The sequence below is a fragment of the Procambarus clarkii genome, chromosome 2 (genome assembly GCF_040958095.1).
Source record: "Procambarus clarkii isolate CNS0578487 chromosome 2, FALCON_Pclarkii_2.0, whole genome shotgun sequence".
Lineage (NCBI taxonomy): Eukaryota > Metazoa > Arthropoda > Malacostraca > Decapoda > Cambaridae > Procambarus > Procambarus clarkii.
The window spans coordinates 21,960,142-21,987,623 of record NC_091151.1 but is presented as its reverse complement, the minus strand read 5'-3'; the positions used below and the strand labels follow the sequence as shown (position 1 = coordinate 21,987,623).

General features: G+C 40.6%; 2 pseudogenes; both read left to right on the top strand.

Moving 5' to 3' along the window:
- The window catches only part of LOC138365878 (beta-1,4-galactosyltransferase 4-like), a 113,167-nt pseudogene that overhangs the window by 21,897 nt on the left and 63,788 nt on the right, over nucleotides 1-27,482 (top strand).
- LOC138366963 (uncharacterized) lies at nucleotides 8,660-9,385 on the top strand (annotated as a pseudogene).

Genomic DNA, 27,482 nt, shown 5'->3' with positions numbered 1-27,482 from the left:
CGGTTAGCCTCATGGTAGATTTCTACCAAATTAGTTTGATCATTAGTTGTTCCCTGGAAATTGTCGACATACAAGTTGTCGCTAATGTCTGCCTTATAAGGGCTATTCGATTTACTCAAATGTGTGTCTAATGTTGCTTGCAAAAGAAATGGTGAGGACGTAGCTCCGAATAATACTGAGGCAAAACGATATGTGATGACTTCACTGTTAGGATCCAGTGGGTCCTTAATCCAGAGAAATTTTGTGTAGTTACGATCTTCCTCCTGCAAACCTACTCGGAGGAAAGCTTTGCTGATATCAGCAGTATAGGCGAAAATACCGGTGCGAAATCGTAACAGCACATCATGTAGCCTTTGAGTTAGGCTAGGTCCCGTTTGGAGACATTCATTTAAAGACACACTGCTTGGCTTTACTTTAGCACTACAGTTAAAAACAATACGAATAGGTGTTGCCAATGAGTCTTTCACCACAGCGTGATGAGGTAAATAATGACCTATTTTTCGGTCATCGTTATCAACAACTTCAATAAATTTACTGTTAAGTTGTTGTTGGATGAGTTGATGATACATGTTCAGTTTGTCTGGCTGCTTCTGTAGTCGTGTTAATTGAGACTGCAATTGTGAGGCTGCCATAAAATAATTAACTGGAAGTTGTGGATGATTCAACTTCCATGGGAGTCTTACCCAGTATTGTTGATTTTCATAGACAACTGTATCCAGATATTGCTGGTAAGTCCACATATCATCAGGGCTTGGTTGTTCAGGGATAATACCTAAAGTGTCTAAATCCCACAAACGATGTACAGGTGGATCAGACTCAATATCTTCAGATATTTCTATGAAACGTAGGGGTGACTGTTCCAAGCCTAGTCACGCCACTATTATGTTATTAGATTGTTGGTTTGTTGACGCTGGATTTTGTCGGAAAAGCACCGGTCCCGTAAGCAATTTGCCTCCAGCAGACGACAACAAATTCATTCCGTGTTGTCTGGTGCATCCAGTTATAAATTTGTAATAATGATCCGCGCCTATAAGTATTCCAACATCAGTGAGGCAGTCAAAATTTATTTTATAATCTGCTAGCCTCATGCGGTTTCGTTTAAGATGTCTCGCAGTGTGAGCTAACCCAGTGACCTGTAGGTCTGTAGGAAGTTTATCTACTACTATCGCTTGTATTGGACTAGTGGAAGATCCGAGTCTCACTAATACCTTAACTACTTGGTATTCACGAGGTCCACTATTCGTCAAGAAACCAGAAATATTTAACCTCACACTTTTGGCAGGTTTTAAATTTAACTCATCTACTAACTGTCGTGTAATGAAGGTTTTCTGTGATCCTTGATCAAAAAGACCTCTAGTGTTAACTCTAGATCTTCGGTTTATTAGTCTAAGTTGAGCTGTAGGCAGAGTGGTATTATTGCCTGAGTCAGTAGCAAGTACATTTACTTCTTGATGCACTTTGCAATATTGCACTGCGGTAGAACTCGTGGAATTCTCCCCAGTGGTCATGGTTTGTGTAGAAGATTTTCTACATAAGGCGTAGTGATGTACACCTTGGTTGCATCTGTAGCAGGAACGTAGCTGCACTACACATTTTTTGGGATCATGAGCCCATGCACTTAGTGCACTTGTGTATTTCTTGCAACCTTTTAATCCTAGTATTATAAGTAGGATAAACAGAGCATTGGTAAGTGGCATGTCCTTGATTACAAAACAGACACCTTCTCTGGTTAATTGACTTGGTCTCTTAGTAGACAAGCCATTGGTTATCTCAGAAGGAGACACCGAATAAGTACCTACATTTCCACTTCTTTTCCAGTGGATGGAGTAGTCTTGGATTTATATTTACTAGACTTATTCAAAGTCGGTTTAGGTTTGACTGAAGTGTCAGTATTAGTTGGTTTAGACTCAGGTTTAATTTTATCATGAGTCTTCAACCTGTTAACCGTTATTCTCAATCCCTCGAATATTTGATCAAGAGTGAGAAACTCGGTATTATAATGTGAGCAGAGCTCTGTTAAGACATTTCGAGGTAATTTCCTCTGCAAAAGTAACTTGATTGACCATTCTGAAGCTGGTATGTTAACTTTAGTACCTAAGGCCTTTACTAGAGACTCTACTTCTAGTCTGAATCTTTGAAGTGACTCTGGTCTACTATTTGGTGCATTCAGATCTAGCAATTGGTAATAGAGGGTAGCTATACTTAATTCTTTGTTGCAATAGTTCAACTTCAAAAGTTTTATAGCTTCCTCATAATTACTCTCATTGAGAGTTAGGTTATGTATGACCCTTTTAGCCTCTCCTTTGAGAAGACTAAGCAGGTATGGGAATTTAGAAACCTTGTCAAGAGACTGTTTCCTGTGTATATGAACTTCAAATGAAGTCCAAAAATTGTCCCAATTTTCTGTATCTAATCCTGAAAATGTAGGTAAGTCTAAAGTAGGTAAACGAACCTCTGGTAGTGGGTTACTGAATTGAGACCCTGTGTTACTGGTATTGGATCCAGATTGTTTTGCTAATTTAGATAGCATGTAAAGTTTATCTTGAGTCTCATCTTCATACTGGGAGATATCGTCTACAATTTGACTTACTTCCTCAGGATCAGTCTCTGTGGTATTCAGTAGAGTAAGATAAGACTGACTTGTAGACTTAAGTTGATAAAATTTCAGATCAGGTACTCTTACTGCTGTCTCTAAGTGATAAGAGTCAATGGGAGTATCTTTAGATAAGCCCTCAGCCTTGTTAATTAGTCTGGTCAAATGACCTTTAAGGCCAATGTAGGTTCTCCTTAATTGCTCAGGAGTAGCCATGTTGGGCTTGGGTCCAAACTTCATGGAATTCGTATATGTATTACTAATGAAGCTTGGGTACTTGCTCATTAGTAGACAAGTAACATTAAATGTAGCCTAATTTAATGTGGCTAATTTATACTCTACCTCACTTGAGGTTAAATGTACCTACCTAACAACAAGTAGCTAGATATTTTGTGCATTGTCTGAACTTCACCATTAGTTCTCGTCCGGTTAGCTCTTCTATATCACCATCAGAGGTAATGGGGATCATCCAGCAATACACAAAATAGATACATACAAAATAATGAGTACAAGATGAAATATTTTGGAGACACTCCAATCAGAGTTATCTCAAATTTAATCCCACCCTGTTTAGGGTCAGCACAAATAGTATAATACATACACTACTGACTAGCTTAAGTCTAGTCCTGATAATTCCTAACTAAGAACTATAAATTTATTTAGTCTGGGCTTGTACCAAATTCAGCACAATCTCAGCCTAAATTCTACCTAATAAGATTGGTAAAGATTATTGTGGTGCAGTAAGGTGAATATAATTGTGCTGTATTTTTGTGTTTTTTGTTTTATAAGAGTGCACTTGCACACACAATTATGTACAGTTAAGTTTGGCTTGCTAGCCACAGCCGTTTGTGATAGTTGATGATGTTGATCAACTTATCAACCACATGCAACCTAGACTCACCTGACAAGTGTACACCATCTCTGGTCAGGTTTTGTCTATAACGTCTGGCTGTAAATTGAATATAAGTGGCATCCAATCTCACTCGTTTTTTCAGCCTGAAATTTATGTACTTAGCAGCTCTCTGGTAGTATTCTGGTGTTACTCCCCAACGATTATCTTGACTTGGTTGGCGAGGTTCCACTAACGTGAATACTACCGAATTACTGATGAGCTTGAAAGAAGAAATTATGGCTTTAAGGTGTTTGATCACCTCAGCTGGATGACGAGTAGGATGGATGTCATTACCACCTAAGTATATAATGGTTAGATGGTGAAGCCACTCTAATGCAGGTGTTAGTGTGGAATTGTTATAAAAGTTATGAGCTGTTGCTCCTGGTGACCTAAAGATTCTTACTTCTGTATGAGCTAAGTGTTGTGGGTAATTGACTGTGTCCACTAAGGCTACCTTATACATGAGGTGAAAGTAGCGATGTGTTGGTGTGACTTAGACTAACTGATGTGTTACACTGTTGGCTGACACAATTAATTAAATAGTTAATCTAGATTACATCACACAAGGATTAGTTATTATTAATTAGTATTTATAATTATAATTTATGTTTATCTGGTTCGAAGGACAATAATGTGGGACATTTGGGGCTTGACTCTATTTATTTAAATATTAATGTAATGAAATTCTATTACGAAGGACCACCCGCTTTTATAGTAAAGAGGGAAACTAATAAAATATGATCATTAGAAAATTCCTAGATGAACCAGTAACTATGGATAAATACTAGAGAATATGATCACTTATATAAATTAATGGGCTGTATAATTTAACTGAATCAAAGCCTCAAAACACCTACATTGGGGGGTTATTACTGGAACTTCATATATGTCCAGGAACTAGTGTGGTTCGTGCACCAGTCCATTATGCAATAATCTAATCCTATGACCAATTATAGAATCATTATATTTATCACCAATAAGAACATAGATTATAACATGAGAAATTAATAATTATAATAAACACATGTCAATCCAAAGAAACAGTGCTCTGCATGAATAATACTTCAGATAATGGAATTTAAGGAATACGGAAAGGGTCTTAGCTTGAAGACGATTTCCAAGAAGTCGGTTACGACTCATCCTCGGAATCTCCTGGACTCATCATGGAACACTGGGAGATGATTAACACGGGAAATGACAGCTCGGAGAATTCTTCACACACGCTGTAAATCAAATTATATTCAGTAGCAACAGATTAAGTTGCTAGACATCTATGTTCAAGAAAATTAAATTAAATAATGAAGGTAAATAATAACCTGTGGTTTTTTATAGTCGCTCTGTGTAACGACAAGCTACCCAGCTAAAACCCCCTCCTAGATGATGCATCAAATGGGAATAAAGGTACTTAGCTAATAGGGCACTGTGTAAGTTAAGGCTTGCCGAAGTTCGCGTCCTAGGTTCAGGCATCGTAACGATCACGTGGTGTCTAGCCTAGCCTAGATGTTGACACGCTTCACTGGCCGGTCACTTTGGGCTACACGGAACCAAATTTAACAGGTTCCTCGCTGAATGTCAAATTAAATCTCTTGACAATTCAACACGTTGTGTAAAATGACACTGACACCAGCTAAGTTATTGTCTGCAAAGGTTCTTCACACCTCACGGTGGCGACTTTCATCTGGAGCTCTTGGTGGTGTCTACCCTGGTGGCTTGGGTAATGGCATCTCTCTCTGAGCGCGTCGCCTCGTGTACTAGTGTCTCCCCTGCCCCGCGTCCCGCATTTGATACACAAATTATTTACTACGAATATTATCATTTCTCGCAGTTGTGATTGAAATGCTCGGATAAGGACGGGTTTATTATTCAGAGGAGTTAAATATTATTATTTGCCCGTTTTACGATGGTAAACGAGCAATGGAGATGAATTAAAGTCTCTCCAGGGCATTCACGCGTGATGTTAAATTTATTACCAGATAACAGTATAACTATAAACGCTCTATTTGGCATTAGTTGGGGATCAGTTTATCTGTAAATAATTATCACACAGAACACCGTTGTTTTATAGAGAATCAAATTCAATTCTCAGACACACTGGATATAGTTGTGTTTATTATAATGGAATCTGACGCAATACTGGCGTCTGGTGACGTAAGAATTCTAGCCTTATTGTACAGATGTAATTATTAGTACATGTGAACTCTACGTTTGGTTAATTTTAATCACTACAATGATTAGTAGATTTAGTAATAATTAATGATAATACAACAGTGTTGTATTTAGTGTTGGAAATTTCCAACAAGGGGAAGGTCTACGTCAAGTGGTCTGTCATCCACAATAGGTGGTGTCCCTATAGAAGAATCTGTCTGGGCTTGGTCATTGTCATCTTTTGCATCAGACTCACCAGCAGTAATTTTAGCTAACTTCATATGGTATAAATATTCGTTTATAAATGATCTTGTTAACAAAATTCTTAAGTCTGTACTTGTTAATCTTGATAAGCTCTATTACCTTATATGGACCTAAAAATTTCTTAGATAACTTGTACATAGGGCCAGATCTGTGTTCGTTAAGTACCATTACTACAGATCCTACAGTCATCTTACTGGACTTAGCTTGAGTATTCCTTTGCTCGAGTAAACTCCGCAGTTGTCTTGGACAAGTGTTCTCATATTTTCTTAAAGACTGGTTGCATTTGTCAATGCTTTACTTGAAAAAAACATCTAGGTTATACAAAGGAGTAGGGGGTGAATTGATCACTTCATTAGGAAGAATCTTATATGTACCATAAAGAATAGCATGAGGCGTGTCTCCTGTAGAAGCATTAATTGAAGAGTGTATGGCACACTGAATTAAGGATATGAACTCATCCCAATTACTGTTTTAAAAAATCAATGTGACTCTCAAGGCATCTAACACTTTTCTGTTTGTACGCTCTGCATAGTCTGTTTGTATGCTCTGCAAACCTAGTACTTGCTGGGTTATATGGCATAATACTACATTTTTTAATGTTATATAATTCACACAAACTAGTTAAGAAACTATTACTGATCTCGGGACCATTATCTGAGAGAATTACTTTTTGCATACTATATCTACAAATTATTTGGCCATGGAATGCACTGGCTATAGTTTCTGCTGTTTTGTTCAGGATAGGAACTAGTTTGCTATAATGTGAAAATTTTTCAACCATTACAAGCAAGTGTTTGTTACCTTTTTCAGTTTCTGCAAAATTTGTCAACAAATATATTGATACTCATTTCCAAGGGGCTTTAGTTGCTGGGTACACATGAATTGGGTTAGGTCCAATGATGTGTCCCTTGTACTGTAAGCAGGTTAAACTTCTGTCAATATAATGAGCAATCTCTTTAGCCTTTTGGGCCAAAAATACTTCAATCGACCTTACTGGAGTGTACGATCCTTTCCTGGATGTGCATTTACAGGAGCATCATGGATAATCTTTAACACAGTTGGTACCAAGACAGCTGGAACAACTAACTGATAACACTTCCTTGCGGGTGTCCCTAGCTTTACTATTCTACTCAGTAAATTGTCTAACATCACTAGTTCTTACAATGTTACTGAGGGCTTGTGAATCCGACGAGTATCTTGCTAAATCATAAACTTAATGACAGGTGCCCATATGTGGTCTTGTTTTTGTTCTGTCTCTACTACTATAGCATCTCATGCTGGGTAATTTAACTCGATATGCAGCTATGTGTTAAGAAAATGCATCAGCTACAACATTTTGTTTTCCTGGGATATACCCAAATGAAGGATTAAATTCTTGAATTGTGAGTAAATATCTGGTTGATGATCTGTAAGAACATGAACTGGGTATGTTGACCATACCACACACTAGAGGGTGAAGGGACGACGACGTTTTGGTCCGTCCTCGACCATTCTCAAGTCGATTCTCACAATCGACTTGAGAATGGTCCAGGAAGGACCAAAACGTCGACGTCCCTTCACCTTCTAGTGTGTGGTCTGGTCAACATACTTCAGCCACGTTATTGTGACTCATCGCCAGCATGAACTGGGTAAATTGTATTCCTGAAATGTTTAAAAGCCCATACAACTGCTAGAGCTTCACGCTCTGTTGCACCATAATTTTTCTTTTCCTTAGACAATGTACAGCTAGTTGAGCTATTGCATGATCTCTGTGACCTTCAGTTTGAAGTAATGCTGCACCTAAGCCTATTTCACTAGCATATGTGACCAACATAAAAGGTTTAGAAAAATATGGGTACCTATGAACAGGTGAAGAGATGAATGCTTCTTTGAGCTTCCTGAAAGACTGTTCTTGGGCTTCTTCCCAAACAAAGGGTTCATCGTTTCTTTCCAACTTGTAAAGTGGAGTGGCTATTGTAGAGAATCCAGCAATAAACGAACGAAAAAATCCTAGAAAACCTGTAAACTGCCTCACGGCTTCTGCAGTACGAGGCATTGGAAAATCACGGGCAGCATTAATTTTTTATTCATTTAAGGTAATGCCTGAAGAGGTGACTGCATGACCTAGGAAATTAATCTTCTCCTTTAAAAATGAGCACTTTGAGAGTTTTATTTTTAAATTTGCTTCTACGAGCTTTGCAAGTACTTTCTCAAGGTTCTGGAAGTGAGTCTGAATACCAAAAGAGTACTACCTATCAATGTACTAAATAGGCTTGTCATGAGCCTTGAAAACGCGAAAGAAATCCTTAAATTCTGGCCATGACTGGATGTTAACAATGGCTTTCTCATTATCTACAAAATGAGCATCACCTTTGGTGGAGTCAAAACTTTACCTAGCAATTGCCAAGTAGTCATCATCAGAAGGTTCTGAGAAATGCACTTTGGCCTTTGCTTCCACTTTGCTAAACCATGATTCCAATACGTGAGATACTCCAGCAAAAAGTAGAATAGCCATCTCCTGTATGGAGCGCTGGACATTAGTATGAGCAACTGCTCCATTTGAGTCAGAAGGAGTTGCAACAGTTGCAGGCATTGTCACTAACTTAGTGTGTGCTTGAAATTCTAGGTATAAGATTAGAATTTACAGAATAACAACATTCAGAATATCAAACTAGGCTCAAGTAAGTAAATGCAAAGAATAAACATTTAAATTATAGTTAGGCACGACAAAATAAATTGGAATCAGCAAAATTGTAAATTAAATATGCAATATGCGATTTTTTTTTTTTAAACACATAATGGCAGGGCTGGTGGCAGACTATGGCTCCTCTTCTGAGGAGGAAAAAGAAGATACAGAGCTTGCTGACGAGTCACTGAGTAAAGGCACCAAGAAGAAAGTTATCAACTTCTTTGATTCTCCCTTTGACCGGAGTAAAGGCACCAAGAAGAAAGTTATCAACTTCTTTGATTCTCCCTTTGATCAAGAAAAACAAATTAAAAAACGTAAGAAGGAAAGCAGCAAACCTGTAATCCTTGCAAATCCTCTTCGTGGTGATGCACTGCCATCTCCATTTGATGATGACCATTCTGCTTCAGTGTTCTTTAACCCATTTCATTAAGCACAGGAAGATAAAAAATTGGTATTGGAGAAGCATGTAAAAATAACAGAAAACCCTAAAGATGTCTTGGAAATCAATGGAAAGAAAATTGTTGGGATTATAGAAAAGGTCGGTGCAAGTCTGGACACAACTGCAAGTTTGCACATGATTCTGATATAAGCCAGCCTTCTGAACCCAGGGAAGCTCAGAACTCCAGTACAAATACCATTGCAGCTTCAGTATCTTATGGGGAATTCGGAACTCAAGTTTTAATTGCGGAACCTACTGTAGATGAACTGACAATAAAAAAGAAAAGACGTCCTGGATTATCTGAAGGAGTTTGTCCCTGGAAAAAAGGTACAAAAACTACATCGTAAACAGCAAGCCAAAAAAACACCATGGCTTTTGAAATGATTATTTTTTGTCTACCATTCAAATTTTAGTACCTTTTGTATATTAATAGATTTAATTATCTCAAGTAGGAACTGGAAGTGTGTTTAGTAATTAAAATTTGTATTTTTATAACAATTTTAAAGAGACATCCAGTTCATTGTAATCTGCATTATCAAACACTGCATATGCAGTGTGAAATCATTATTTTTCTCACACAAAAATATTAATAGCACTTGAATTTATTACAAATTATGTGTGTCTGGTCTTTCATGAAGCAGTTTCTTGCCAGAGATATGCATTCATACTTTACTTGATATTGTTTATAGTCATTCTGTAATAACACAAAAATGCTGAGTGTTATTTCATATATGCAAGAGAATTACCATATATTGCATCATGTTAGAAAATGTAGCATGAAATCTTTGATAGTTATAATAATACTTTGTGACAAAGAAAATATCAAGTTGGCTGTGCCATGTTTGTGTTTGTGTTGTTTACTTTAATGTTTCTGCGAGAGAGACCTTAGAAGTTGGGGAAAATTTGCTTAAAATTACAGTATTTTAATAACAGTTTAAAGTCTCAGGATTTTTTTATGAGATTGATACTCTCTATACATGTTCTCTTTAATTAAATGGTCTTTCACTCCGTCATGTAAGATTGGTGGATTATATTCTTGGGAAAACACAGAGCTGAATAACCTAGTTAAATTCAGTACCTGATCCAAAAGAAAAGATAGTATAGCATGAAGTTCATTTTGCATTCCAGAAATACATTATCTGGAATGTAGTTTATTATAGAAGATAGAGAGCCTATACAGATGTTACACTTGGTTTAAATGACATTTCTAGTTAAAATGTCATTTTACAAATACTCTCATGAGATGATTAATTTTTTCTTTCTCTAAATATGTAGTTAATTAATGAAGTGATATTTACTTCAGATAAGATAGCACTTCTCAGTTTTATGAAGGAGCCTGATTGAACATGCAGTACCTATGTATGTCAAAATTATGTTGCAGTATTGAACCCACCATAAACTTATAAAGCATGATATGTTAATATCTTTTAATTGCATGTGGCTATGCATTTAATATAATATTTAAAAGCTGTTTGATACTAAGTGCTCTATACTGTATGTTCTCAATTATATTTTTGGATTTTATTTTTATTTTGATGAAATGTGTACTATATCAGTTTTCATTACTATGATTACATACTGTACAGTGTTTTAATGCCACCAACCAAATGATAGATATTTAGTGTGTTTATTTCACAGAATTGCATACCATTTATTGAACAAATTGGTTAATCACTGCGCTGCACCACCCAACATGCAGTGTTGGGTGGTGCTTAGGATTTAGGACTTGCCCAAAAGCATTGCCCGAAGCACTATGCATGCTAGTGGCTATACAAGAATGTAAGAACTTTATATATATAAATAAATAATAAATAAACATGTGATGAACATTAGTATATCGTACGATTCAAAACTCCAGCAGGTACATGGGGCTCACATCCTATTCCTCAGGACTCCAGTAAACAGAGACCTCTTGAAAAAAAAAAATCATCTGTATGTGAGCCGGTCGGCCGAGCGGAGAGCACGCTGGACTTGTGATCCTGTGGTCCTGGGTTCGATCCCAGGCACCGGCGAGAAACATTGGTCAGAGTTTCTTTCACCCTATGCCCCTGTTACCTAGCAGTAAAATAGGTACCTGGGTGTTAGTCAGCTGTCACGGGCTGCTTCCTGGGGGTGGAGGCCTGGTCGAGGACCGGGCCGTGGGGACACTAAAGCCCCGAAATCATCTGAAGATAATCTCAAGATAATCTCTGGTATGAACATGACTTGAATCTAGAGTAATGTAATTAATTAAACCAGGCAAAGCATAACAAATTTGATTATAAACCTAGAAGGTGTAATTGCAAATTTCAAGAAAAATAATTAAACAAATATAGAATTTAACACTCAACATGTGGCATAATAAAAGCTTAATAATTAATACAATGCAGAAAAATACACTCAAAAGAATCAACATGTAATGCAGGACATGTGGGCAATAAGGCATCAAGAATTTAAAACAAAATTAACTTCCTGTAAAATTTTAAATAAAATGGAATGTTGAAAGAATAAAAAAATTGCACTGCAATTTTATAGCAAATGCTGTAATTAACTGGTAAAGTACTATAAAAACAGGTAATTTAAGGAACACTTAAATTGATGACATGGTACAGTAACAATTTTTTTTTTTTTAATTTTCCTCCAAGGGGTGAGTTTATTGGGCAGCGCCACTCATCCTGTGAGTGGACATACCGCCTTAGCAGCATGTACAACACTCCCCAATAGGAAGAAAACGCACTTAGTTGTTCTTCCTGTCACGTGTACCCAGACGCAGTTGAGACTTGCTTAACTGTCTTAAGTGAACAGCTCCTCAAACAAGAAGATTAACATCTGTCAACCTTTAAAATCTTACGTTATCTTGCGGGTGCAAAATGGGGGAATCTTTTAAGAACAGTATCAATATTTGACAAATAGTGTTTTCCTAACTCAAACAATGTGGGGTTTATTATTCTACACATATTTCTAATGTCTTTCAGGTGTTCACATTCTTTCAGGTAATGGTAAAGGCAGTGTCCGTCACTCTCATCACAGATTCTGAAACTCTGCTGCTCAACTGTTTTTTCCATTCCGAATCGCCATGGATATTTGTATCCAAGACGGATTCTCACTATTACTGATACTCTCCCACGGTCACCTCCTCTTCGTTCATAATGATTAGGGTTGCCAGCTGCAACCATGTTGTACCAGCGTACAGATTTATTGGTTTGTGCTTCTATCCCCCTTTCTTCAGTTACCTTGTCACAGTGATATTGCCTGACAATACCTCTAATTTGTAGCAGAGTCTTGGGTATGAAGTATTCAATATGGTCTCCTTCAGCGCCTTCAGCAGCCGGCACATCTGCTCGTTCATTCCCACATATTCCAACATGGAAGTGGATCCACAGAAACTTGACGACTCTTCCCTGATTGATTAGTACCCTCATATCTCTCTTAATTTCAGTGACTATCGCAAGATTTTCTGCCCGATTTTTACTTAGGCTTTGTAGTGCTGCTTTTGAGTCAGTGCTGATCACTGCGCCATTAGTGTTTCATTCAAGGAATCTTAACGCCATAACAATGACAATTAGCTCCGTTTACGATGAAGAGGCATAGTTCTCAATGCGTGCCTTCCCTCCATTTTTGCATTGAATGGCATTATTCCTAATTACAGTGAATGCTGCACCAGCCCTGCCAATGACAGAATTAGATGACCCATCAGTGTAAATTTGTTCTAGTTCATCTCCGGCTTCTTTATAAATGTCCCAGAGATACTTGTGCCTCATTTCTTGTGGTATCATGTTGGAGTTTTTGTTGCCATTTCATTGATGATAATCCTGCATGAGTCATCCTCCCAGGAAGATAACCTCTCTACAGACATGAGCTCACACGGGCTTGCTCAAGCAGGTGAAGTTCTTCGAGGTAGCAGGCTGATCTGTGATGCCCTTCTTTGCTTCTCTGGTTTCCTCCTATTAACAGCACAGAACCCAGAGTTTTCTGGCCAATATCATTGTAATAGGGATCTCTGGTTATCCTAATTGCAAGCTTAGCATTCAGTTCCTTAATCCTGCTTTTAACACTGGGGGAAGGACAACTCCTCTCGTAAATTAGACGATTTGGCACTTCTTGGAACTCCAAGAATGATTGTCATTGCTTCATTCTCTATGCTTTCGAGCCTTTTCATATCGTTTTGGGAGTAGGTACACAAAACAGGTGCAGCATAGTCTATGACGGAGCACACATAAGCTGTGTACACCATTTTAAGGACGGCAATAGAGGTTCCTTATCCATTCCAGGCCATAGGTTTCTAGTGCCCTGAGTCGACTTTTGCATGTTCCTATGAATTGGTTGAGCTCTTCTTTCTTTCCCTTGTGAGAGCCGACAATGATGCCAAGATACCTGTGGTGGTCAACCCAATCAAGTGTTACACCATTAATTTGTAGTTCTTCATTTGCCCCCTGCTTGTGATGGGAGTATGCCTTCATCTTGTTTGTGGAGAGAGTGAAACCGAGCTCAATACATATCCTTCCAAGGAGTTCAATGGACTGTTTAATTTTTTCCAAGGTGGGAGCTTGTATTAGGACATCATCTGCATATCCCACTTGTTGTATTCCTTCCGGAAAATCAATATTTGCAATGGCGTTCATAAGTACATTGAATAGTGTAGGGCTTAAGACTCCGCCTGGGGGGTGGGGGGGTGTTCCCTAGTTCCATAATCATTGTTTTTGAGACTGCTCCATTGAAGCATACCTTGACCTTCCTCCCTGTGACGTAGTCTTCAACCCATTTCAAGAGTCTCCCCTTGACACCCACGCATGCAAGCTCATCCAGGATCGCAATCACCTGCGCTTTGTCGAAGGCTTCATTACACATAGAAATCACAATTGTGTGATGCATCAAATGAATAAATCCACAAGGGCCGTGATGAAGATTCGAGGCACAAACCAGGGTTTGAGCCTCTGACCCAGGTTCGAATCCTCGTCACGGCCCTTGTGGATTTGTTCATTTGATGTATCACACAATTGTGATTTCTGTCTGTAATGAAGTAAGGGCGAAGAGGGAGAACGGCCTATTGACATAGCTCGAGTGCATGGGGGGAGTTGTATAAAACCCTGGTTTGTGCCTCGGAGAGGCTGCAGGATCCAGTAAGTTCAGTAGAACTTCGGTTTCAACTCTTTTTGTCCATGTCGTAGCTCAGTCGATTAAGGCAGCGTTTGGAATGCTCTCGGACGCAGGTTCGAATCCTCGTCACGGCCCTTGTGGATATATCGAAGGCTCCTTTGATGTCAACAAATACAGAGTACCTAGCCTTGTCATTAGTCAAGTAATTAACTATACAGTTTGCTGTGCTCCGTCCTTTAACAAATCCATTGACCCCCTCCCCTAACCTGCCTATTTTGTTCAACAGTCGGTTTAGGATGATCTTTTCAGGCATCTTGGAAGTGCATGACATAAGACTGATAGGTCTGTAATTGCCAGGTTCAATGGGTTTCGGTATGGGAACAATTATTGCGTGTTTCCACTGTGTGGGCAACACTCCACTTAGGAATGACTTGTTAAATAGGTGGAGTAGTGGATTCCCAGACACTTCACACAGTGCATTGAGTATGTCGTAGGTGATGCCATCTTCACCAGGTGCAGTGCTTTAACCCCTTTTCATAGCGCCCCTTACTTCCTGGGCTGTGATCGGTTCTCCATATTCGTCATCACTAGACAGTGCCCTTGTTATCCTTATTCTTCTGTCATTATGTCGGAGGAGCTGCTTCCTGCCAACTTCTGTAGTGAGAGAGGAGGAAGAGGATGCTGCATCACTCCACTTGTGAATTAGTTCTTCAGCCTTACCCTGGGGGTCTTTGTGAGCCACTGGCCGGGCTCTGCCCCCCTTAGCTATCTGAATTTTTGCCCATACTTGTCTTGCAGATGTTTCCCTTCCAATAGACCTAGTGAACTCAAGCCATTGTCTCTCCCGCTCTATAACCTTCTCTTCCCTGGCTACTTGACACACAGTTTTAAACAGCTCTTTGGTACTTTCAATGGGATGTCTCCGGTACTCTCTACTCATTTGCGCTAAGCATCTTTATGTAATCGTTCTCATACCATTTTATTTTCTTCCTCTGAGGGTTACCTCGCCCAGTCGTACGGCGCAGAACTCTGAGACAGCTCTCAATTTGGTGATTAAGGTCATCAACAAATGCAGCAATGTCTTCAGGGATTTGGTATTCCGTGAACCAGTCACTCATCTTATATATGAAGTGTGGTCTCGTATCTGGTCCGAGTAATAACCTTTTTCTTCTACTTGACTCTTTCTTCTTCTTGCTCATGTCGACGGTGGTAATCAGTGCCAGTGGTCACTGCATAAACTGTGTACAATGTGTGTACTGGCATCCGAGTCCTGTGCATTCAGCAGGAGAGCATAGTTTAATCTTCCTCCTCTGAGTTGAGTTGGCTGTTCATCACCCAGGACTCTAAGGTTTTCACTCCCCCTGACATAGAGTGACAGTTTCCGTCCATTGATATTGGGCTGATGACAGTTGGCTTCAAAGTGTGGGTGCCTGGCATTAAGGTCACCGACCAGCAGGGTAGGTTCCTCATTAACAAATTCAGATAGTGTGTCAAGATCAAGTTTAGTCTGTGGCACATATAGGCTGATTATATGTAGGGCATTATTGTTTAAGTGAAGGGTTACCCCCAATTATTCATACTCATCCCCCATGTGGAGGTCATCAATAATCTGTGCAGGTAAGTTGATGTTTACAAAAGTGATGAGACCCCGTTTTCTTTCCCCAGCGGGATTTTTTTTTTTTTTATTAAATTATGAGGTACATCTGCATTAGTGCAGCTACCCTAGACTATATGAAGTGGAGTACAGTGTGTCAAAAAAGAGCTAACTAGGTGATGTTAAAAAATCCCCATCACACAGGATGGTTAGTCATATAGAGGCATTTGATAAGCAGTCTGCACTGGCAGACTCCAGATGCATTTTGAGGATATCATCAACACAAGATTGAATAAGGTAGCAGTGGTAATAAAAGCCCCCATCTCGCAGGATGGTTAGTCATACAGGGCTATATGTTTAGTAGCCGGCACTGGCAAATTTTGGGTACACTGTGAGGATATCTTCAAGAATACGAGAGTGAATAAAGTAATTGCAGAGCTCCAGGTACCCCATGCCAACTGGTCTGAAAGGTCTAATAACTGGGCATTCAGTGATGTAATGCGGGAGATCGTGCCGTAGTTCCTGCTCACAGAGTTTGAAACTGGAGTGCTCAGGATTGGGAGACCTGTCACCTGCAGCCACCTGCCATAGGTAACGGTAACCCAACCTGATCCTTGCAACCACTGTGTCGCACAGTCTAGTGGACGTTTTGTGCTGTCCATAGATATAGGTTTCAGATCTGAACAAATCATAGCTTTTTATACTAGAACTTTCAGGTCGTTGGGAGTCAGTAAGTTCTTTCCTATCAGATCTGAGTGTTTGAACCAATACAGTTTTGACAGCAGAGATGGGGATACCTAGATCTAATTCAACTTCAAACTTGTTACACGCTAATTTGGCTGCAATGTCTGTCTCATTATGATGGGTTATATTTATGTGTGAAGGTATCCATACAAAGGAGATTCGAGACCCTTTACTCTATGCATCAATTAGGTCATTTATAATTGGGAGTATGAGGTTCTTGCTGTCGATCTTCCAAGAGAAGTTTTCGATTGCTTGAAAAGCAGACATTAAATCACAAAATATTATTCCTCCTCCAATGTCTTTTAATGTACTGGTAGCTAGGTGTAATGCAGCTAGTTGTGCTTGTGTGGAGGTCAGCCAGTTGTTTAACCTGACACTGACAGTCTTTGTACAAATATTATTTCTATAAAACCTACATGCTGATGCAGTCCGTCCAGTAGAGGATTGGACTGAGCCGTCGGTGTAGACACAGTGCTCGTGAGATCTTAAACTCTCGATGGAGGAGGCAATTGTTTCAAGTGTGACAGCTTTGAGAAGAGCAAGATTCTCATTATCTTTCTTGGTGACAGGTGTGTATGATACTTGAATGGTGGGGTACAGATAAAGAGGAATATCACAGACAGGTAGATTGCACTTAAAAGAAATGTTAAGTTTAATGAGATTGTAAGCATTGTTGCTCAGCCAATTATCATAAAAGGAGTGAGTTGGTATGTCGGCACCAGTCAAAAGGGTGTTAACAGCACTAAATAATTTGTCTCTGAGCAATGCAGGAGATGTAGGATCTCTCATGACTTTAAGGCAAAAGGTGGTGTTGACTTGCATTATTCTCTCTAGTATGGTTGGAAGCTTCAGTTCTTCCCGCATGTTGATGATTCTTGTGCATCTTGGAGCACCAAGAATTATCCTCATGGCCTCATTCTGTACTACTTCAAGTTTGTCCAACACAGAGGAGGGGAAATTAATTAAGTGCAGAGCATTACAATCAACGAGAGATCTAACGAACATCATATAGAATAGTCTAGCATATTTAATATTGATACCAATATTCTTACCAGTAAGTGTTTTCAATGGTTTTAGTCTTTCTTTTAACCTACGGTGTAGATCATTTACAATATCACTGTTAATACCAACTCCAAGGTATTTGTGCTGCCTACAGGTTTCAATGTTCTGGTTGTTGACCTTGAGGGAAGGGAGAACTTGCGATATCCGCTGAATCTTGGGTTGAAGTCATCACCCACCAGCGTCTCCTGTAGCACTATGACGTCAATTTGGTGTTCACAGACGTAGTGTATGATGATATTAATTCTATTGCGAACTCCATTGCAGTTCCGTTGTTGTATAGTGAGATATTCTGCGATGTGATTATCCATTTTGAAGTTGTTTGTCATCAGATGCGCTATGTGTGTGTAATTATTATGTTCATGTGTGTGTTATGATGGTGTTTGGTGTTACTGTGTGTACTGGTGTCACTGTGTGCACTGGTGTTACTGTGTGTACTGGTGTCACTGTGTGCACTGGTGTTACTGTGTGTACTGGTGTTGCTGTGTGTACTGGTGTTACTGTGTGTACTGGTGTTACTGTGTACTGTGTACTGGTGTTACTGTGTGCACTGGTGTTACTGTGTGTTCTGGTGTTACTATGTACTGGTGTTACTGTGTGTACTGGTGTTACTGTGTACTGGTGTTACTGTGTGTTCTGGTGTTACTGTGTGTACTGGTGTTACTGTGTGTTCTGGTGTTACTATGTACTGGTGTCACTGTGTGCACTGGTGTTACTGTGTGTACTGGTGTCACTGTGTGCACTGGTGTTACTATGTACTGGTGTTACTGTGTACTGGTGTTACTGTGTGTACTGGTGTTACTGTGTGTTCTGGTGTTACTATGTACTGGTGTTACTGTGTACTGGTGTTACTGTGTGTACTGGTGTTACTGAGTGTACTGGTGTTACTGAGTGTACTGGTGCTACTGTGTGTACTGGTGTTATTGTGTACTGGTGTTACTGTGTGTACTGGTGTTAAGGTGTGTACTGGTGATACTGTGTGTCCTGGTGTTGCTGTGTGTACTGGTGTTACTGTGTGTACTGGTGTTACTGTGTGTACTGGTGATACTGTGTGTACTGGTGTTGCTGTGTGTACTGGTGTTACTGTGTGTACTGGTGTTACTGTGTGTACTGGTGTTACTGTGTGTACTGGTGTTACTGAGTGTACTGGTGTTACTGTGTGTACTGGTGTTACTGTGTGTACTGGTGTTACTGTGTGTACTGGTGTTACTGTGTACTGGTGTTACAGTGTGTACTGGTGTTACTGTGTACTGGTGTTACTGTGTGCACTGGTGTTACTGAGTACTGGTGTTACTGTGAACTGGTGTTACTGTGTACTGGTGTTACTGTGTGTATTGGTGTTACTGTGTGTACTGGTGTTACTGTGTGTACTGGTGATACTGTGTACAGGTGTTACTGTGTCCTGGTGTTACTGTGTGTACTGGTGTTACTGTGTGTACTGGTGTTACTGTGTGTACTGGTGATACTGTGTACTGGTGTTACTGTGTACTGGTGTTACTGTGTGTACTGGTGTTACTGAGTGTACTGGTGTTACTGTGTGTACTGGTGTTACTGTGTGTACTGGTGTTACTGTGTACTGGTGTTACTGTGTGTACTGGTGTTACTGAGTGTACTGCTGTTAATGTGTGTACAGGTGTTACTGTGTACTGGTGTTACCGTGTGTACTGGTGTTACTGTGTGCACTGGTGTTACCGTGTGTACTGGTGTTACTGTGTGCACTGGTGTTACTGTGTGTACTGGTGTTACTGTGTACTGGTGTTACTGTGTACTGGTGTTACTGTGTGTACTGGTGTTACTGTGTGTACTGGTGATACTGTGTACTGGTGTTACTGTGTACTGGTGTTACTGTGTACTGGTGTTACTGTGTGTACTGGTGTTACTGAGTGTACTCTTGTTACTGTGTGTACTGGTGTTACTGTGTGTACTGGTGTTACTGTGTACTGGTGTTACTGTGTACTGGTGTTATTGTGTGTACTGGTGTTACTGAGTGTACTGGTGTTACTGTGTGTACTGGTGTTACTGTGTACTGGTGTTACCGTGTGTACTGGTGTTACTGTGTGTACTGGTGTTACTGTGTACACTGGTGTTACCGTGTGTACTGGTGTTACTGTGTGCACTGGTGTTACTGTGTGCACTGGTGTTACTGTGTGTACTGGTGTTACTGTGTACTGGTGTTACTGTGTACTGGTGTTACTGTGTTACTGTGTACTGGTGTTACTGTGTACTGGTGTTACTGTGTACTCACCTAATTGTACTCACCTAATTGTGCTTGCAGGGGTTGAGCTTTGGCTCTTTGGTCCCGCCTCTCAACTGTCAATCAACTGGTGTACAGATTCCTGAGCCTACTGGGCTCTATCATATCTATATTTGAAACTGTGTATGGAGTCAGCCTCCACCACATCACTTCCTAGTGCATTCCATTCCCTAGTGTACTGGTGTTACTGTGTGTACTGGTGTTACTGTGTACTGGTGTTACTGTGTGTACTGGTGTTACTGTGTACTGGTGTTACTGTGTACTGGTGTTACTGAGTGTACTGGTGTTACTGTGTGTACTGGTGTTTCTGTGTGTACTGGTGTTACTGTGTACTGGTGTTACTGTGTGCACTGGTGTAAATGTGTATACTGGTGTTACTGTGTATACTGGTGTTACTGTGTGCACTGGTGTTACTGTGTGTACTAGTGTTACTGTGTGCACTGGTGTTACTGTGTACTGGTGTTACTGTGTATTGTAGTTACTGTGTGTACTGGTGTTACTGTGTACTGGTGTTACTGTGTGCACTGGTGTTACTGTGTACTGGTGTTACTGTGTATACTGGTGTTACTGTGTGTACTGGTGTTACTGTGTGTACTGGTGTTACTGTGTGTACTAGTGTTACTGTGTGTACTGGTGTTACTGTGTATTGTAGTTACTGTGTGTACTGGTGTTACTGTGTACTGGTGTTACTGTGTATTGTAGTTACTGTGTGTACTAGTGTTACAGTGTTACTGTGTACTGGTGTTACTGTGTACTGGTGTTACTGTGTGTACTGTGTGTACTGGTGTTACTGTGTGTACTGGTGTTACTGTATTACTGGTGTTACTGTGTGTACTGGTGTTACTGTGTGTACTGGTGTTACTGTGTGCACTGGTGTTACTGTGTGCACTGGTGTTACTGTGTGCAAAGGTGTTACTGTGTGCACTGGTGTTACTGTGTATTGTAGTTACTGTGTGTACTGGTGTTACTGTGTTCTGGTGTTACTGTGTGCACTGGTGTTACTGTGTACTGGTGTTACTGTGTATACTGGTGTTACTGTGTGTACTGGTGTTACTGAGTGTACTGGTGTTACTGTGTGTACTGGTGTTACTGTGTGTACTGGTGTTACTGTGTACTGGTGTTACTGTGTATTGTAGTTCCTGTGTGTACTGGTGTTACAGTGTTACTCTGTACTGGTGTAACTGTGTACTGGTGTTACTGTGTGTACTGGTGTTACTGTGTGTACTGGTGTTACTGTATTACTGGTGTTACTGTGTGTACTGGTGTTACTGTGTGTACTGGTGTTACTGTGTGTACTGGTGTTACTGTGTGCACTGGTGTTACTGTTTGCACTGGTGTTACTGTGTGCACTGGTGTTACTGTATTACTGGTGTTACTGTGTGTACTGGGGTTACTGTGTGTACTGGTGTTACTGTGTGCGCTGGTGTTACTGTGTGCGCTGGTGTTACTGTTTGCACTGGTGTTACTGTGTGCACTGGTGTTACTGTGTATTGTATTTACTCTGTGTGTACTGGTGTTACTGTGTGTACTGGTGTTACTGTGTGTACTGGTGTTACTGTGTGTACTGGTGTTACTGTGTACTGTAGTTACTGTGTGTACTGGTGTTACTGTGTGTACTGGTGTTACTGTATTACTGGTGTTACTCTGTGTACTGGTGTTACTGTGTGTACTGGTGTTACTGTGTGTACTGGTGTTACTGTATGTACTGGTGTTACTGTGTGTGCTGGTGTTACTGTTTGTACTGGTGTACTGTGTTACTGTGTGTACTGGTGTTACTGTGTGTAGTGGTGTTACTGTTTGTACTGGTGTTACTGTGTGTATTGGTGTTACTGTTTGTACTGGTGTTACTGTGTGTACTGGTGTTACTGTGTGTACTGGTGTTACTCTTTGTACTGGTGTTACTGTTTGTACTGGTGTTACTGTTTGTATTGGTGTTACTGTGTGTACTGGTGTTACTGTGTGTACTGGTGTTACTGTTTGTACTGGTGTTACTGTTTGTATTGGTGTTACTGTGTGTACTGGTGTTACTGTGTGTACTGGTGTTACTGTGTGTACTGGTGTTACTGTTTGTACTGGTGTTACTGTGTGTACTGGTGTTACTGTGTGTACTGGTGTTACTGTGTGTACTGTTGTATGGAGGTTGATATGGAGAAGGTGTTACCCCATGCAGCAGCTCCACCCTCTCCACGTTGCTACAATTGTCCAGTGGAAAGGCAAATGACAATATGCTTGCGTCCAGCACCGTCACAGGAGCGGCCAGAACAAGATTGAAGCCAACATCTGCCTTAGGGTCACTAGCTCCAGTTTTTTGGTTGACTCCTGAATCCCGTCCCAAAACTGGGTATGGCCCCAAGGCAGCGGATGTTTGAGATCAGGGTTGTCCTTTCCTTAGATGAGCTGCCTTCCCAGGCGGTCGAGTCCCATCTATCCGGAGCCGCTGGCTGTAAGGCGCCAGAGGCACGAGGTCGTACACGAGAACGAGGACCTGAAGGGCCACCTCTGTACTACACCTGAAGCAGGCTGGTAGCCTCTCTGAGGTCCCTGCAGAACCTCTAGACCCAGCATTATTATGACCACATGTGTGGTCATAATAATGACAGCATTACACCAAAGGTAGTATAATGCTCCTATTATAACACCAGAGATGGAATAATGCTCCCCATATAACACATGTGGTTATAATAATGCCTGCATAACACCAGGGATGTATAACACTCCCTGAATAACACCAGGGGTAGTATAATGCTCCCTGTATAACATGATGGATGGTACAATGTTACCCGTATAACACAGGTGTGGTCATAATAATGCCTTCATTACACCAAGGATCCCTGTATAACACCAGGGATAGTATAATGCTCCCTGCATGACATCCAGGGATCGTATAATGCTCCCATTATCATACCAGGGATAGCATTAGGCTCCCCATATAACACATGTGTAGTCATAATAATGCCTTCATAACACCAGGGATGGTATAATGCTCCCCGTATAACAAAAAAGGATGGTATAATGCTCCTCATATATCATGGTCATAATAATGTCTGTATAACACCAAAGATGGTAGAAAGCTCGCCATATAACACAAGGGATGGTATAATGCTCCCTGTATAACGCCAGGGATGGTATAATGCTCCCATTATAACACCAGGGATAGCATTAGGCTCCCCATATAACACATGTGTAGTCATAATAATGCCTGCATAACACCAGGAATATTATAATGCTGCCTGTGTAACGCCAGGGATGATATAATGCTGCCTGTGTAACACCAGGGATGATATAATGCTCCCCGAATAACACATTAGTGGTAATAATAATGCCGACATAACACCAGGAATGATATATAATTATTTATATAACAGCGGAGAGTCCACTATATCTGGACCACTAGCAATAGAACCCAAGTACCTGCATGTTGACGAGTCCGCTGTGTATTATCTGCGTCACACCAGTGAAGGCGTATAGTAACCTTGTCAACACGTGTACAGACAATGTCTGTTGCAGCCGCGATGACACTATATTACATGGTCGGAACACATGCGGAGCCCACTAACATCTATTTGACATGAATGAAGACTTATAACACTTATGAAAATTATAAGTCTAACAAGACTTATAACGAGAGTATGCAACCACATGTGCACAATCCTAGTAAAAATATACTGATGTTTATATAACAACCTGTGCACCTCAATTAATGGGTTTGAAAGTTTTAATCCCAATGACAACTATATGATACCAATAAGAACTTAATAATACATATTCATCAACCCTGACTGATTTTTTTTTTACCAGATTGGGGCCTTCCTAAATCACATGCACCCGTTCCTTCAGCGCCAGCAGCTTAACTACTCCATCTACTTTGTCGAGCAGGAAGGTTAGTGATGCTAATATTTCCTTGTTGAGGGCTTCTATTCCGGAGGGAGCCGGTCGGCCGAGCGGACAGCACACTGGACTTGTGATCCTGTGGTCCCGGGTGTAACAAACTAGGCTGTTGTAAGAATTATCCAGAGTGGTTTATCGACAAAAGAGAACGGGAACCTGAGCCCGCGTGGTGACCTGGGGGACCTGACCCCAGGGGAATTCGCGGTGAAAATAACCGACGCTTTGTTCATAGCTGCGTATAATGAATCATCCTATAGTATTCAGTAATTTAGAGAAATTAGCCTTTATTCATTTTGTATTAAAATTGTATTGTATAATAGTACTGGGTACAATATCAAGAGTATTCTAATTATTGAGTTTAAGTCACCATCAGTGACGTCACGAATCAGATCTGAGTTGTAAGGCGGAGTGACCGGCGGTCATAGGTCATCAGGGTTGACATGTTTACTATTTCTCAAAGTTCAATTAACCATTTTGGGGATCGGGAACAGCTCTGCCGTTAGATGTTTGTGTAATTTAATTTCAGTAAAATAATTCAACCAGTCTGGATCAATTAAGTACAACAGAGGTTAATTGTTATAACTTAACCTTGCTAAAGTAACTGGGTAAGCGATGCGGAACATTACAATGTTCTAGTCTGGGCTAGGCCAGACGAGGACAGATCAGTGTGGACTCCAGAGCAACTGGGAGAGGTCAATCCATCTTACCTCTCCCAAGACCAGCCCAACATCTTCAGCTGGTAAAACATAGAGGTATAGTTGCTATTGTTATGTATAGGAATAGTCTTCATTGCCATTCAGGTCAAGTAGGGAGTGTTAAAGTGACAGGGAGTGAACATATTTAGATTTTGTTTTAGTTTTTCTTTTAATAAATTAATTAGGTAATAAATTGCATTTTTATTATTTCCATGTGTTTTATGTGTATACTTGTCCTGGTCACGTGGTCCACACGAGGCAGAGTTGGATTGGGCGCCGATTCTAACATCGAATCGGAATTCATCATCCCCATCTAATTAATTCCACACTCAAGTTTCCGAGGTTATAAACTACTAGTGGGGATCAAGCCCCAAGGTTGACTAATTCGCATGATCGATCCAGACCTCGATCATTGCTCGGTGTTGCTGGTCTGGTGGTGGCAGCGTAGAGGCGACTCTAGGGTTTTGCTCAAAGCCTAGGTCATGTCATACTGGGTGTAGAATCCTAAGTCGGTCAATCGTCTTAGGACCACGTGGCGTGGAGTTGGCTTTGGTAAAAGTTTTGGAGTCCCTTGGTAGAGAATAAAAAGTAAGAATACGGGTAGAGGGAAAAGAAGGAAAGATAAGTAGAGAGGAACCCAACCCGTGTTACAATGGTGCACAGCGGTGGTTTCAACAATTTTGTTTGAAATTGTTGAAAGGCTCACGCGTCTAGCTGTTCGAACACGTGCGCGGATGCTAAGGAGACAGCCGCGGGCCAGGATTAGCAGTGCGCCCCACAACAGTGCGTTTGAGTGGGGATTGGCGAATCATGGGTCATGCGGGCGGATATGATTAAGGTTTAGTTAGTAAGATTAGGCTGTTAAAATAGATTTATTGAAAAGGAGACCGCTCCGAGTTGATTGGACTGGGTACCATACTCGACCCATTGCAATTAATTCAGAGGTGTTGGGAGCCGCCATACTCTCAACAGCAGTTCCGTGTGGGCTGTCTGGGCGGATATATCTGTGGGACGCCAGTAGATAGTCCGAGGGCGTTATTAGACGACCCAAAACGCTAGGAAAAACGGAAATCCGTGAAGGGCGTTGCGGCCTCCGAGGGACGGACTAGTAACCTACCTAGCAGCGATTCAACAACTAAGTGATCGCACGCTTAGTGGAGGTTGAGTCGTCCCTAGTCATAATTGTTGCTGAAAGCTGCGTGTCGCTCTGTTGGAACCTAGATGGTCGTGGCCCCTAGGCTAGGTGTGGTACGGCGAGCCGGTAGGAGCAATTATAAGATTAAGTCGAGTGCATTTTTGAATTAAGTATACTTCAATTTATAAAGTAGTTTCCGTTTATTTTCGTTGTTCTAAAGGTTAATTTTTTTTTCCCTTACATTCAATCCCTGGTTAAAAATTTTTTTTTATCAAAGTGTTTAGCATTTTCTTGCATATTAGGCTAAGTGCGTACATTAGGCTTTGCTATTCCCTGTTGTATTAGTCTAAGTCAGAGGCGTTGTTACTAGAGTGTAGTTAATCCTCTGGACTTATGGCTATTGGTCGGTCACTATAGTAAGTGAAGGAGTTTAAGGGATAGTAAGTTGCGTGTAAATGCTTAATAGAGTCCGTGGAATATTTCTAAGTATTTTGGGATAAGTTTTCGGCTAAGTCAACGTCGGAAAGTCGTTAACTGTAATTAATTTGTATTCGTGGGTCACGTGTATGATCTGGGTATCATTAGGATTCCCCAGTCGAAGCGAGTGATATTTTCTAGTTTTTACCAGTAAGACGGTAGAATTGTGTTTGTAGACTTAGAATTCTGTTTTCAGTAGAAACGTAGGTGGAAAATTTTCTAAGTCCAGCTTGGGCTAGAATCTGACTTTTTGGCGGAAATTCTAATTTTCAGGTTTCGTGTATATCCTAGGGTCAGTGTTACCCTCTAGTGCGCGCAAGGGACGTAATTCTGTTCTGAAGCATTAAGCAGTGATAATTACATTTTTGCCGAATTTAGTTATTTTTCGAGAAAATCGTGTTGTAATTTTGTCAGAGTCCATTTGAGGTGAAAATCTCGGATTTTGACGAAAATTCGAATTAGTGAGTGTTGAGACCGCCCGAAGTGTCAGTATTGTTCTGCATACAACGTCAGTAGTAAATAATAACGTATTTATATCTGGGAACGAGAAACCCAAATTTTTGTGAATTAAAGGAGTTTTGTGATATTTGGGGTGATAGAAATTTGTTTCCCTCGGAGTCAGAAAAATTGGCAGAGTCCAGCAATTTAGTAAAAACGCAGTTTTTTATAAAAATTCAATTTTTGGTAAGCATATATATGTCCTGGGTGTCTATATTAATCGCTAGAGCGGTTTATTAACGTAAATCTAGTTATTTTCCTTCAGAACAAAAATTTAGGTTTTTTAGCGTTTAAGCGAAAAAGCGCGGGACTTAGTTTTTTCAGCGCAGCTGGTCCCGCTCCATCAGTCATCAGTGGCCACGCTGCTCACTTCAAGCGCGCTTAGTATTCAAGTACGGTAAATATTATTTATTAATCCATCACGAGTGTTGCGCGTTAGTTGCGTTATCATTTAAATTGTTTTATATAAATTAGATTCTTTAATTTTTTTAACGTAAAGGACTTAGGTTTCAGCAATAGAACTGCGGGATATTTCACGGTCAGACACGAGTGCGGGGCAGACACTCATTCATTGGATTCACTTCAGCGATTCTCTCGATAAATCGTTGTATTCCCTATTTTGGGAATTTCGTAGTTTTCTCTTGGAAAAGAGTTGTGATTTTTTTTTTCATATTGTATAAGGTTACGGTTGAAGTGAGTCCGGGTCGAGGGTGTACTAAAGGGTAGTTTAGAAGAGACATGGCACACCAGGAATCACAGAAAATGTTTAACCCAGATAGTGACCAGTCAGTAGGGACCAGTGGGAGTGGAAGTGTAGAGGACAGCACCTCTTCAGACACCACTGGGGACCGCTCAGGTACACCTCATCCACCACTACAACAACCCCAACCCCATCCTCAATTCCCGTACCAACCCCATCCTCAATTCCCATACCAACCCCATCCTCAGTTCCCATACCAACCCTTCCCCCAACCCCAGGCCACTCCATACCCATTCCAACCCCAGGCCACTCCATACCCATTCCAACCCCAGGCCACCCCATACCCATACCCATTCCAACC